We start from the raw sequence: 10,836 nt of genomic DNA on the forward strand, positions 1-10,836 counted from the left end.
CAGGGACAGCATTGCCACTACAGAGCTGCCACCATCACTATAGGGTCAGCACAGAGACTCCATAGGGCCATCACAGAGCCACCATTGCTACAGGGCCATCACAGAGCCACTAGCAGAGACCACCTGCCTCCTAGGGGTTATTTATAGTGGAGCTGATGTACCTATGGACATCCTAGGCCACCACACCTAACTCCACCTGGAGAACATATAATGACTAAGTGGGGGGCAGGTGGCACTGGGTTCAGCTGGGAGACACCCAGCAATGCAAAGGGCTGCAGGGGAAGCATCCTGCCCCCTCCACTCTCAGACCAAACCTACGAGAGAGGGACAGGTTTGGCTGCTCTGGGGACAAAGCAGAGCTCCCCGTGTGGTCCTGTCCGGGGGCACGGGGGGGCTGTGCCACCAGGAGGCAGCAGAACCCAGGCAATGAGCATCTCACCGTGCCCGGCGTGGGGTTCGTGTCATCCTGAAGTTTGCTGGACAAACCCCCAGGAGTAAGTTCTCCATTATGCCGCCGCCCCCGTGCTTTATTTAATCAAGGCTTTCTTCGATTAAGTGTAATGTGATTATGGTTCTTTGCAGGAGGTCCTAGGGGTGACATTGCAGACTGTGACTCTTGGCCCAGAGGACTCAAAGGGAGAGCTCCACTGTGCTCTCCTGGGACAGCCCTGTGCCCCCTGCGGCGGGTGCAGATTCACAGCAGGGCCTTGCTGTCCCCCTGGTCAGCCGTGCTTCATTTCTGACCGAGCTTTCAAAGTATGACACAAAATGCTTCAGTGAGCCAGGAGATGAAAGCGGAGCTGTTTCAATCGGCTGGCCCTTCAGAAACCTGCCAGGCCAGAACTGAAAGCAGACAGGTGTGCGATTGACTGCGCTCTCCAGCACTGTGCTGCAGTGAGGTTTCATTTCCTGACCTGCCTTCAAAAGGCCCTCATGGTTCCCTAGAGACCCACTCCCCAGGTTGCAGCAGGGAGCACCCAAACCCTGTGCAGTTTCCAAAGTTTCAGCGCAGCTGCTTGCAGTGCTGCTGAGCGTCTCTGTGCTGCCCCCTCATCTCAGCCTGAGTTCAGATGCTGCCCCAAAAGTTCAACGCTATCTTCCTTCCAACGCTTCTTCCTGCTCCTTTTCTACCATGTGTTTTTTCTAGGCCACAGACCTTCCAGTACTTACAGCTGATGCTGAGTTCCCAAGAAACTGGTTCTCCGAAAACAAGCTCCTGAGCTCCTGCAGAACCAGCAGGAGTGACCAGGTCAGCGACTCACCTGGCACTGGTTGTAGTGCAGAGCTGGTTGGAGAGAAGGAAAACACCGCTCTCCCCATCTGACCAAGAAGACCATTGGGGTGGTGAGAGCCTGAGTGAGGCTAAGCAAAGTCTTGACCCACAGTGAGGGGCAGCTCTTGTCTCCCCCATCAAACCAGTTTCACTTAGGGGATGATTAGCATGTGCATTGGCACCAGGAAGGCAAACTGTGACACATGCTAGTGGTTTGCTCTTTCTGTGCTGCTCCATTGACAAGAGCCTGGCTCCTCTGCTTTCTGTTGTCCGTGAGCTTTTGCATCCGCCTTTCTTCCCCTCCCCTTTCAATCCTTTGGCTCTGAAACATCTATCCTAAACCGATAGCTCAGAAAATACCAGGGCAGTGCATAGCACACAAGTTCACTATTACAGGGAGCAGCCTTCCTCTAGTTATGGGAAGAATAACAAAATACCAAAATGCCCAACTTGTGTGGACCTCAGAGATGATGCACTGGTTGTTTCATCACTTGCACCTCTCTGACGTGGGTGGCAGGCATCTTCAGATTTAGCAGTTTCCATACCTACCCCACACGCATCTTGCTGAAGGTGTAAATGATCCTCCAAACACGAGGCCACTGGAGAATAAGGCCCTAGATTTCTCTGTCTCCACACCTACGTGTGTTCCCACACACAAGAGAGCATTGATTTAGAGTAAAACACCACATGTTGACAATGTGAACTACATTTGACAGAAGAAACCACGAGGAGGTGACAAAGCAGGGAGAGACAGGAGGAGGTCTGGCTGCATCTTGCTTGATGCCTTTCTCCTGAAGATACAGTTTGATTCTGGGAAGGCAACACCAAGTCAGATTCACCTTTATGCCCCTGCTACTCGTTGCAGCTCTTTCCATAACAAGCTGCTGGTTATCTTCTGTTCATGCAGTGTGGAACTGGTGGAGCAGTTCATACCAGCCAGCTGCAAACTCTTTGCATTCAGACTCCACTTTTTCCTGCAACCTCAAGAAAAGGATGAGATGTTGACCCTGACAGAGCAATCTTCATGTTGGTTAGTATTCTTTCTCATCTCACACTCACATCCCACCACCAGTCCATCCAGAAGGCTTCCCAAAGGAATTTCCAAGAAAGGTGCGTGGAAAACACAGGGCTGGCCAGGAAGATGGCAGTGAGAGCTGTCAGTACCACACCTGTACAGGAAGGGAGTGGTGGTGATGGAGGAGTTAAGCAAGATGAGCTCTCAGCAGTGGTGAGCAAGCCTGTAGTAGGTTACTGTTAGCTGAACTGACCATAACCATCTCTAACACAGTGCTACTGTCTTCTCTGTAGGGCTACAGGAGTGCTTGCAGACAAAAGGAGGTTGTTGATGGCTGGGACACAAGTCATCCCAGGTAAGAGTAGTGGGTTCTGCCTCATAAGGAAGCCAATATGCCCAGTCTGTACTGGGGAGGATGTAGCCTGAGAGGTGACATTTCCTGGCACTCTTCAGAAATTTCAGAGTTTCACATACAAACACCCTTCAAGCATGCAAAACACAACACTCAGGAGGCTATAGATAGAACTGCTCTCTTCTAGGAAATACATCACCCGCCTCCGGCAAAAACCATCCTAAAAGAACTGCAAGCCATTTCTGAAAGATACTAGCAGTCTTACAACTCAGGCTTTCCCAGACAACATGCAGGGACTGAGGTCCTCAGCCAGCTGACTTCGAGTGTTCAAGGAGGTCAGGAGGACGTGTGTTGTTTCTTGAATAAGATCTGGGAAATGACTTGAAGGTCTGGAAATTTTCTCTCAAGCTTCAGGAGCAACATCAAGATTTTCGGAGAGACAGAGGCATCTCTGCTCCCTGCTAGGAGTGATTCGGTGCTCATGGCGGGGGGTGGGGAGCCCTGGTTCAGCTCTGTGTGTTAGAGCAGGCTGGTCAGGCTGAGTGCTCTATCTTCTCTCAACAGGTAAGTGCCCACAACCAGCACTGCTCAATCTAATGGATTCCTATCAAAGAATTTCTTTCAACCAACTGGCGCTTTATCAAGGAATCCCCAACCTGCTTGGATTTTTTCTACTCGAAAGCAAGTGCCAAGAGCTGGAATAGATTCTTATCTGAACAATAACACTGCAGAGGCTGTACAGAGCAAGCCTTCAGCCAATGGGCTGAACAAAATAAATGAGCTACATCAAAATGGATGTATTTCTTTGCACCAGGCCTTAGAAGAAATCAACAGAGACAGAGATTAAGGCATGTCAGTGTGCCAGAATGGTGCCTTTCCACCCAAGAGGACAACCCCATATTTTTGGATTTAGATCGACTTCACAACATATCTCCCTGACATTTGTTTGTTGCCTGATTTATTGCACCAAGTGCCAGCCTGACTTCCTGCCATCAGTAACACAGCGCTGTCAATATGTGAGCATTGAGATCATTTGTCTGACTGGTTCATCTACTCTTGGGGTGCTTTCTCACTTGGAAGTGAACGCTCCCATAAAGAAGTGTCTCTAACACACAGAAAAACCATTAAAAACTATTGGTGGAAAGCAATGGTGCGATGGAACGGTCCCATAGCACCCTCCCATGATGGCCAAAGATACCAGCCATAGTTATCAGGCCCAGGTGCCAGCTGCCCCAGCACTGCCACATGCCAGGGGATTCTCAGGTCAGTGCTGCTGCAAGCGACTCATGCCAGCCTTACATGAAGTAACATTTCTGGGGTCTCAGCAGGGAAGTGAAGCTTCAGGTTGAGCTCCCTCCACAAAAAGGAAGTGTCACTCTTAGGAGATGCTGATTCTTTTGCCCAATGTAGGGAACAGAGCTTGAAAATCTGAAAGGAGCCATGGTAATGTTGTTGCTTGAGAGAGACATAAAAGGGAGAAACCGGGCAATCAAGACAGAAAAAGTACAGCTTCTAAATGTGTATTGCCATCCAGCCAATTCCTGCCTCTCCCCCGATGCCTCCTCTGCTGATGCTCCAGTCCCCACTTCAATACCTGCCAGGTCCTCTTACAGGGCTGACATTTCCATTCCTGACATTTTCTGCAGCTCCATCTGGGAATTAATGGCCGGATATTAGCAGCGATGGGGCCGTTTATCATAATTAGTCTCATGAAGCTACTAAGCATCCAACTATTTTTCATCAGCACCGAGGAAATAAACTGCAGAATCCAGTAGATGCGACGGACGATTTATTTATTGATTGATTTATTTTGGTCTGTCAGGATGCAGCTTTAAAGTTTGCAGAGATGAGCAATGCTTCTCCAAGGCGATGACGACAGTGAAGCTGCTCGGCTTGGGTGCACAAGTGGCAGGAAAAGGGCTTTGAACCCCTCTTTGAGACAGTGAGGAGGCATTTGGTACCCTACATTTGCTCTGCTGCCATGAAATGACAAGTGGCGACAGGCTGAGCCCTGCCTTGACAAGCCCAGGAGGAGAGACCATGGGATGGCATCAGGAAGGGAAGACATCTCAAGGTGTGCTTTTTTTTCCCCAAAGGGAAAGAAAATGCTGAGTACAGCTGACCCTGCAGAAGACAGGACAAGGACCAACACCTCCAGGACTGTCACTTAGAGGGCCATGCCAGGCAGTCCTGGCACCATCAGCCACCTGCTCTGGGGGAGATAAGGTTCACCCTGTGGTACCTCACACCTGTTGTGCTTTCAGTCTTAGGTTTTAAGGGCCACTGGAGTAAATTCCCTGTGTTGCTTTGGGAAACAGCGCTTGCATTCCTCTCTGGGGACAGCTGCCCAAGTCCTTCACGTGCTATTATTCATCCTGGTGGCTTGCTTTGAGTAAGAAGCCTGTGCTGCTTCCAGCAGCTGGAGAGTCTGGATGAGCACCTCGCATGGATGGGATGGGATAGATGGGATTGCTTTGGATGAGCAGGCTCCATTTCTTTTTCCAAGCGAGAAGCGGTGGTTGCAGGGCTGTGGGCAGCTGCTGCCTGCCGCGAGGCACAAAGGGCTGCTGGGGCTCAGTGCTGCTCTTCTTCCTCTATGAGTCCCACAGAGTCCTGCTTTAACTGCCATACAGCTCAGGGCTCACCTGCACAGCACCACCCCCTCTCCTGCAGGCTGATTATCAAGATATTTCTGTCCTGATGTTTGCAATGCAAACGTTGAACATTTGTGTTTAAATATTGCATTTTTCTGCTGATGTGAAGCTGGTAATTACAGCCAGATGGGACCTGGCTCCCAGGCAGATGCAGGGCCCAAACACTGCAGGATGGTGGCTTTATGCAGCCATGTGGCTTTATGCAGCAGGAGTATCGGAAGAGCTGAATGTAATTAAAAACGATGCAAGAAGTTGCATGTCCTCCAACAACAACCATGTTGTGAACAGCCCAAGTGCCTGGGATGCTGCCCCTCTCCTCACCTCGTAGCCCTGACTGAGCTCAGGCATCTGCTGCAGCACAGATAATAGCTGCAACCTGAAGCAGGAACTCAGTCGAGCTAATTGTGCGCAATTTAAGGAGCACTGCTTAAGAAACCCTCACAGGTGACACATCCAGAGGAGATGATGACCTCTAAACGCTGCAGCCCTTGCTCTGGAAATCACTCCCTCCCTGTTTCACCTCCATCTCCCCACCAGCCACCCCGCCTCTGCAGCAGACGCTCTGGTACACTCTAGGTGTGCTCCCAAGCCAAGAGGTGCAAAGCCAGAGCCTAATCTCCTGCCCAGACAAACAGATGTTTAATTCCCAAGTGCCGGAACGCATCCTCCTTGGGGTCACAGCCAGTGTTACACAGCAACCTGCTCACACACCCAGCTGTGAGACGTGCCCAGCCACCTGCCTGCCAACCAGGAGCCAGTTGCATGGGAAGGGAAGAGGGAAAGCAGCAGAGAAGAGCAGGAAGTCCAGGAGATGTAACACAAATCATTGTTTTGTGAGAAGAGCTAGAGCCATAGCACATACATAGTGTAATCTGAGACAAGTGCTAAGCCCTGATAGGTTTCCTGATAAAATCAGGATCACTGTTAGTGAGAGGCAGAGAAGAGGAGCAGATAAAATGAGATAGGAAGCTCTGATAATCCATCAAGCCTGCACCAAAGCTCTTGGACCCATCATCTGCGGCAGACCAACCAGAAGCCTCTGGATGTGATTCACGTTCATGCTGCCCTTACTCCTCTTCTACCACCTCCCTGCTCTAACTCCTACCAGGAAAGCCGCTTCTCCCTTTTCCTGAGCTGTGTGCACTTCTGATTTCCCAAATCTTCCCCCAAAATTCCAAAGGCTTTCCAAAGAAACTTATTTCTGCTGGCATGCACCTAAGGAGAGTGCTATCTGCTTGAAAGGGAAGGGAGAAAGGGTAAGGGAAGTGAAAATGGGAAGGGAAGGAAAAAAAGGGAAAGGGGAAAAAGGGAAGGGTAGGGACTCCTCGTCTTTCTTCTTTCTGCACCCAATTTTGCATGCCATTAGCTTCTTGTGTTGATGTAGTAACCTTATCCAACGCCACGTGGGTCTACGGAGGCTGTGTTGTACTGCTATTGCCTTCATGAATAATGGATCCCCTTCTACCTTCCCTCTCCTCTTCCCTGTTAGATCCCATTTCATGTTGGGCACACCTGGTACGTTTTCTGCATCTCTGGGGTTGATCTGAGCTCTCTGATTCTCAGCTCCAGTTCTCTCCACTTCCCAGATGCATACGATATGCAAGGAGGTACCAGGAAAAATTGGAGAGTTCATTAGCAGCGGCATGTGCAACATCTATTTCTTGCGTTCTTTAAAGTATTTCTATTGCTTCCAGTCAGGCTGTGAAGCTTCTCATGCCAGGGCCCTGGCCCTTTTAATACTCATGGCCCTAGCCAGCTTTAGCTAGCTGTCCCTTTGTGCTTGGCTCTGCCTGCCACGTTCAGATGCTGTGGGACTGTGCCCTGGCTGGGAGGCACTGCCTAGACTGGGATTACCTGTGCTCTTGGCTGGCCTGGTAGGGAACTGCTGCTTCTTGCTTCTCTTCTGGACTTTCACATTGTAAAGGCAAAAACGTAGCTCCAGGAACAGGATAGCCACCATTCTTGTTCTTAAAAGTTAAGTCTCTATGGCTGAAAGAAGCGCAGAGACATTGCTATGAGTTTTAGGGCCAGAAAAATGCAGGGGATGACTTAAACAATGCAGTCTGGAGAATTTCTTTCTCCTCATCCCTGGAAATACCTGGATTTATTCAGTTTTGCATGGTAAAGGCCAGTATTTCTGTCTTATTCTTCTCCAGAAGCCCCAGGCCCAACAGTGAGACAGTCCTAGCTTTAGCAAGGAATATGCTATGGCATTTAGTAGCATCATGGGTCTCTCTTCACCTGCTGCAGTGCCACTTTGACCCAACATGAGGACTGTTGAGTTCAGCCACATCTCTTCAGAGTGACTTGGTAGAATATGTGGCTATGAAGAGTCATCAGAGTTGTTTGCTGACCCCAGTTCAGTCCATCTCTCTTTCTCCCCCAGTCTGAATGTTGCAGGCTGTGAGAAGCTCCAAGCTTCCAAGCCCTTATGTGGAACTATATTACCATTATGTTTCCTTCTGCCAAGCTCAGCAGCTCAGTCTGTAATCTTTGCTATCCTCACCTCACGTTGCTTTTCCTGCAGATCTCCTCCCTTTGTGGGTATCCTTGAAGACATCCCGTATTGGCTGATACAGTAGAAAAAAAAACAACCTGCAAGCAAAAGAGTGAACTGGGCTCACGAGGGCTGTTCCATATGGATGCTTATTACCCATGGCCAACTGAGGTGCTGCAGGCTAACCCTTCTTCAATCCCAGCCCACTTGTGCAGAGCCTGGATCACACATCAAGCACCCACACGTGGCTGCCAGCAGCAGTGCTACAAGAGGTCAGTCTTTGGATCCAACCCAAGATGGTGAAGATATTCTGAAATAGGATTGGAAAAGTCGGTTTGTTCACATCTCCTGACAAAACTCAAGCTGCTCTTGCTGTGCTTGTCTTACTACAGCAGGTTTCACGTCCAAACACCCAAAGCAGCCTTTGAGTTTGCAGAATAAAACTGAAACAAAACCCCATTGTCACAGGTTCAGTAGAATGAGTCTCAGCATTTCTCACTAAAACACAAATTTTTCAGTGGCTCCCCACCTTCAGTGGTTTTCATTGAGTTTTCCCTGTAGACCATCTAAGTTTGGGAGACATACAAAATGTCTGTATAGGTTATAAAGTTTGGCCATTGAGGAACAAAACATGGACACACGTGCACATGCAAATTGCTCAAAGGCCAAGATGGTTGCAGCATGAGAAGCACAGGGTCAAAGGCATCTGCACAGACCTTACTTTTTTTTTTTTAATGCACAGATTTTTAATTTTAATGTTGATTACACAACAGAGCTGTTTCCTAGAGGACCCTGGTTCATCCCGCTCGCAGGACATGCACTGAACAAGCATTCTCACAATACTTTGTTTCCACGGCACTGTTCAGAGCACGGAGCCTCAGGCAGGGCTTACTGCACATTATTCAATCTCTGCTAAGAAGGTAAAATTATTAGTCTCCTAACGAGCTTCTCAATCGAGCTCACTGTAATAGCTGAATGCTTCCAAACTGGTAATGATTTTGGCTTTGCAACGCCCTTGCCATAGATAGGGCTTTGCTGTGGCTGTTTTATAGAGGAGACACTTGAGCCCAAGAGGGTTAAAAGGAAGACATTTTAGGGTGTGCTTTAAGAGGGATACGCTGAGGGTGCCCAGCCTTTCTGAAAGCCAGATGTCCAATGACAGGCACATAGAAGTCATCCCACCCAGCCTCGGTGCTCCCACCAGCACCAGCTTGTTTCCTACAGGATATAAGAAGGAGACATCAGTCGTTCAAAAAATAAAGCAAGCAACTCTGGGGTCAAACCCAGACAGAGAGGTAGCACCAAGCATCTGGCGTGTGTCCTGGCTGCAGGACCAGAGCCGTGTCCATTCATCACACAGGTGGTGGCTAATTCCTGCTACCCACAGCTGCTTCGATAATCCCAGGCAGCACTGACTTTCTTGTCTGTAGTCCAAGAAACCTTTTGTCATCGGACTAGAGACCACCACAGAGTTCCTGCCCCTAGGAAGGGCATTTGGCTTTTGTTTGGGTGAATGCTTTCCTGATTCGGGATGGGAGTTGGGGAACACGACACGTGTTTCAGGAGTTAAATCCACTGCAAGAACAGAAAGGATCTTCATCCCCAAGAAGCTGATCCATAGTGACAAGCAGGAAAAAAGGAGAAAAAGAAAAGAAAAAAAAAAGGAAGGAAGTTGGACAGAAAAGTGTTTGCAAGGAGCAGACCAAAGGCAGGGCTGAGAGCGGAGCCTTCCCTCCCTCCCTCCCTCCTCCCAGCCCTCCCTCCACTGAGCACAGGCTGCAGGGCCCTGGGAGGCCCCTAATCTACTTTGTGGTACAAAAGGCCCCGTCTGCTGGCTTTCCTTTTCTTTTTCCCTCTGTAAAGATAAAGTGGGGATCAGTTTCCAGGCAGGGAAGGGGACAGAACAGGAGCCAAAGTGACCCCGCAGAGCACCCAGGGGGATGCAAGGACAGAAGTGACCTTCAGGTGGGTTGGAGATGCTGGGATCTTTGGGGTCATCACGATCCTTCCTTAGGTGTTTCAGTTACTGAAACTTACTTAACAGTTCTCCTAGTTTAAGGAGAGGCTGCTCCTGAGCATCCCTGCTCTCCTGCTCAGTGCCTTCCTCCCAAATACTACTCGAGCTTTTCTGGAATGCTTGCCTCTCACTCACTCCTATGTGTGCATCCTCCATCATTTTATACAGCTTTTCTGCCTCTATTGTACTCTTTCCACCACCCTGAGTAGCGACCCAACTAGAGAACAAAACCCCTGCAGACTCTGTTTCACAAGTCTGGTAGTGAAGCAGGATCTCTGGCCTCTTCCCTAGCAAGGAGAATTTTTCTGCACAGATTCTTAGTGAAAATTCATCCTACCTGCCCAGAAAATTTAACAATTTTCTGCTTCTACTGGAAATATCGCAGGCCCCCTAGGGCTTCATTTAGCTTTTTGTGCCTTCAGCTAATTGGTGCTTGATAATCATCTGCAACTGCTACAGCAAAGTTCACCTCCTCCTCAGTCACATCCAGCTGATACGCTCCCTGTCTATCACAAAAAGCCCTGGGTCTACTCTTGCATTTCATGCTGTTGGATTTCAGCTTCATTCTGCACCTCCTGTTCAAGGTTGTCTGCTGCTTACAGCCAGCTCTCCCTTTATCCTCTGCATTCAGAGTGCCTCCTCTTTGGCGTCATCAGCTGGCTTAGCCTGAGTGCTTCCACTGCTCATGACAACATCATTCATGGAGAGAATAAACAAGATCGATCCCAGTATCGATTCCAGAGAAACTCCAGTGGTGAACTCTGTCTGGTCTGCTACATCCTCCATCTCAGGGTACAGCTTCTGGACCTGTCTTCTACTTCATACCTCATCTTCAGTTTAATTAGTCATTTCTCTGTTACTACATAAAGCACAGCTTGCTGCATTTGTTTAGAAGTTTTCCTAGACAAAAGAATTAGTTACCAGAGATCAGCAGGCTGTGCCTTGGTTGAACGCTTTCTGTGAACCCAGCTATTTAGCTGGGTTTCCTCCAGCTGTTTAGCCACTCTGCACTGCAGTTTTGTAGTAAA

Source organism: Centrocercus urophasianus, unplaced genomic scaffold (assembly GCF_019232065.1).
Source record: "Centrocercus urophasianus isolate 14NV4802_14NV808 unplaced genomic scaffold, USGS_Curo_1.0 seq_22, whole genome shotgun sequence".
NCBI lineage: Eukaryota > Metazoa > Chordata > Aves > Galliformes > Phasianidae > Centrocercus > Centrocercus urophasianus.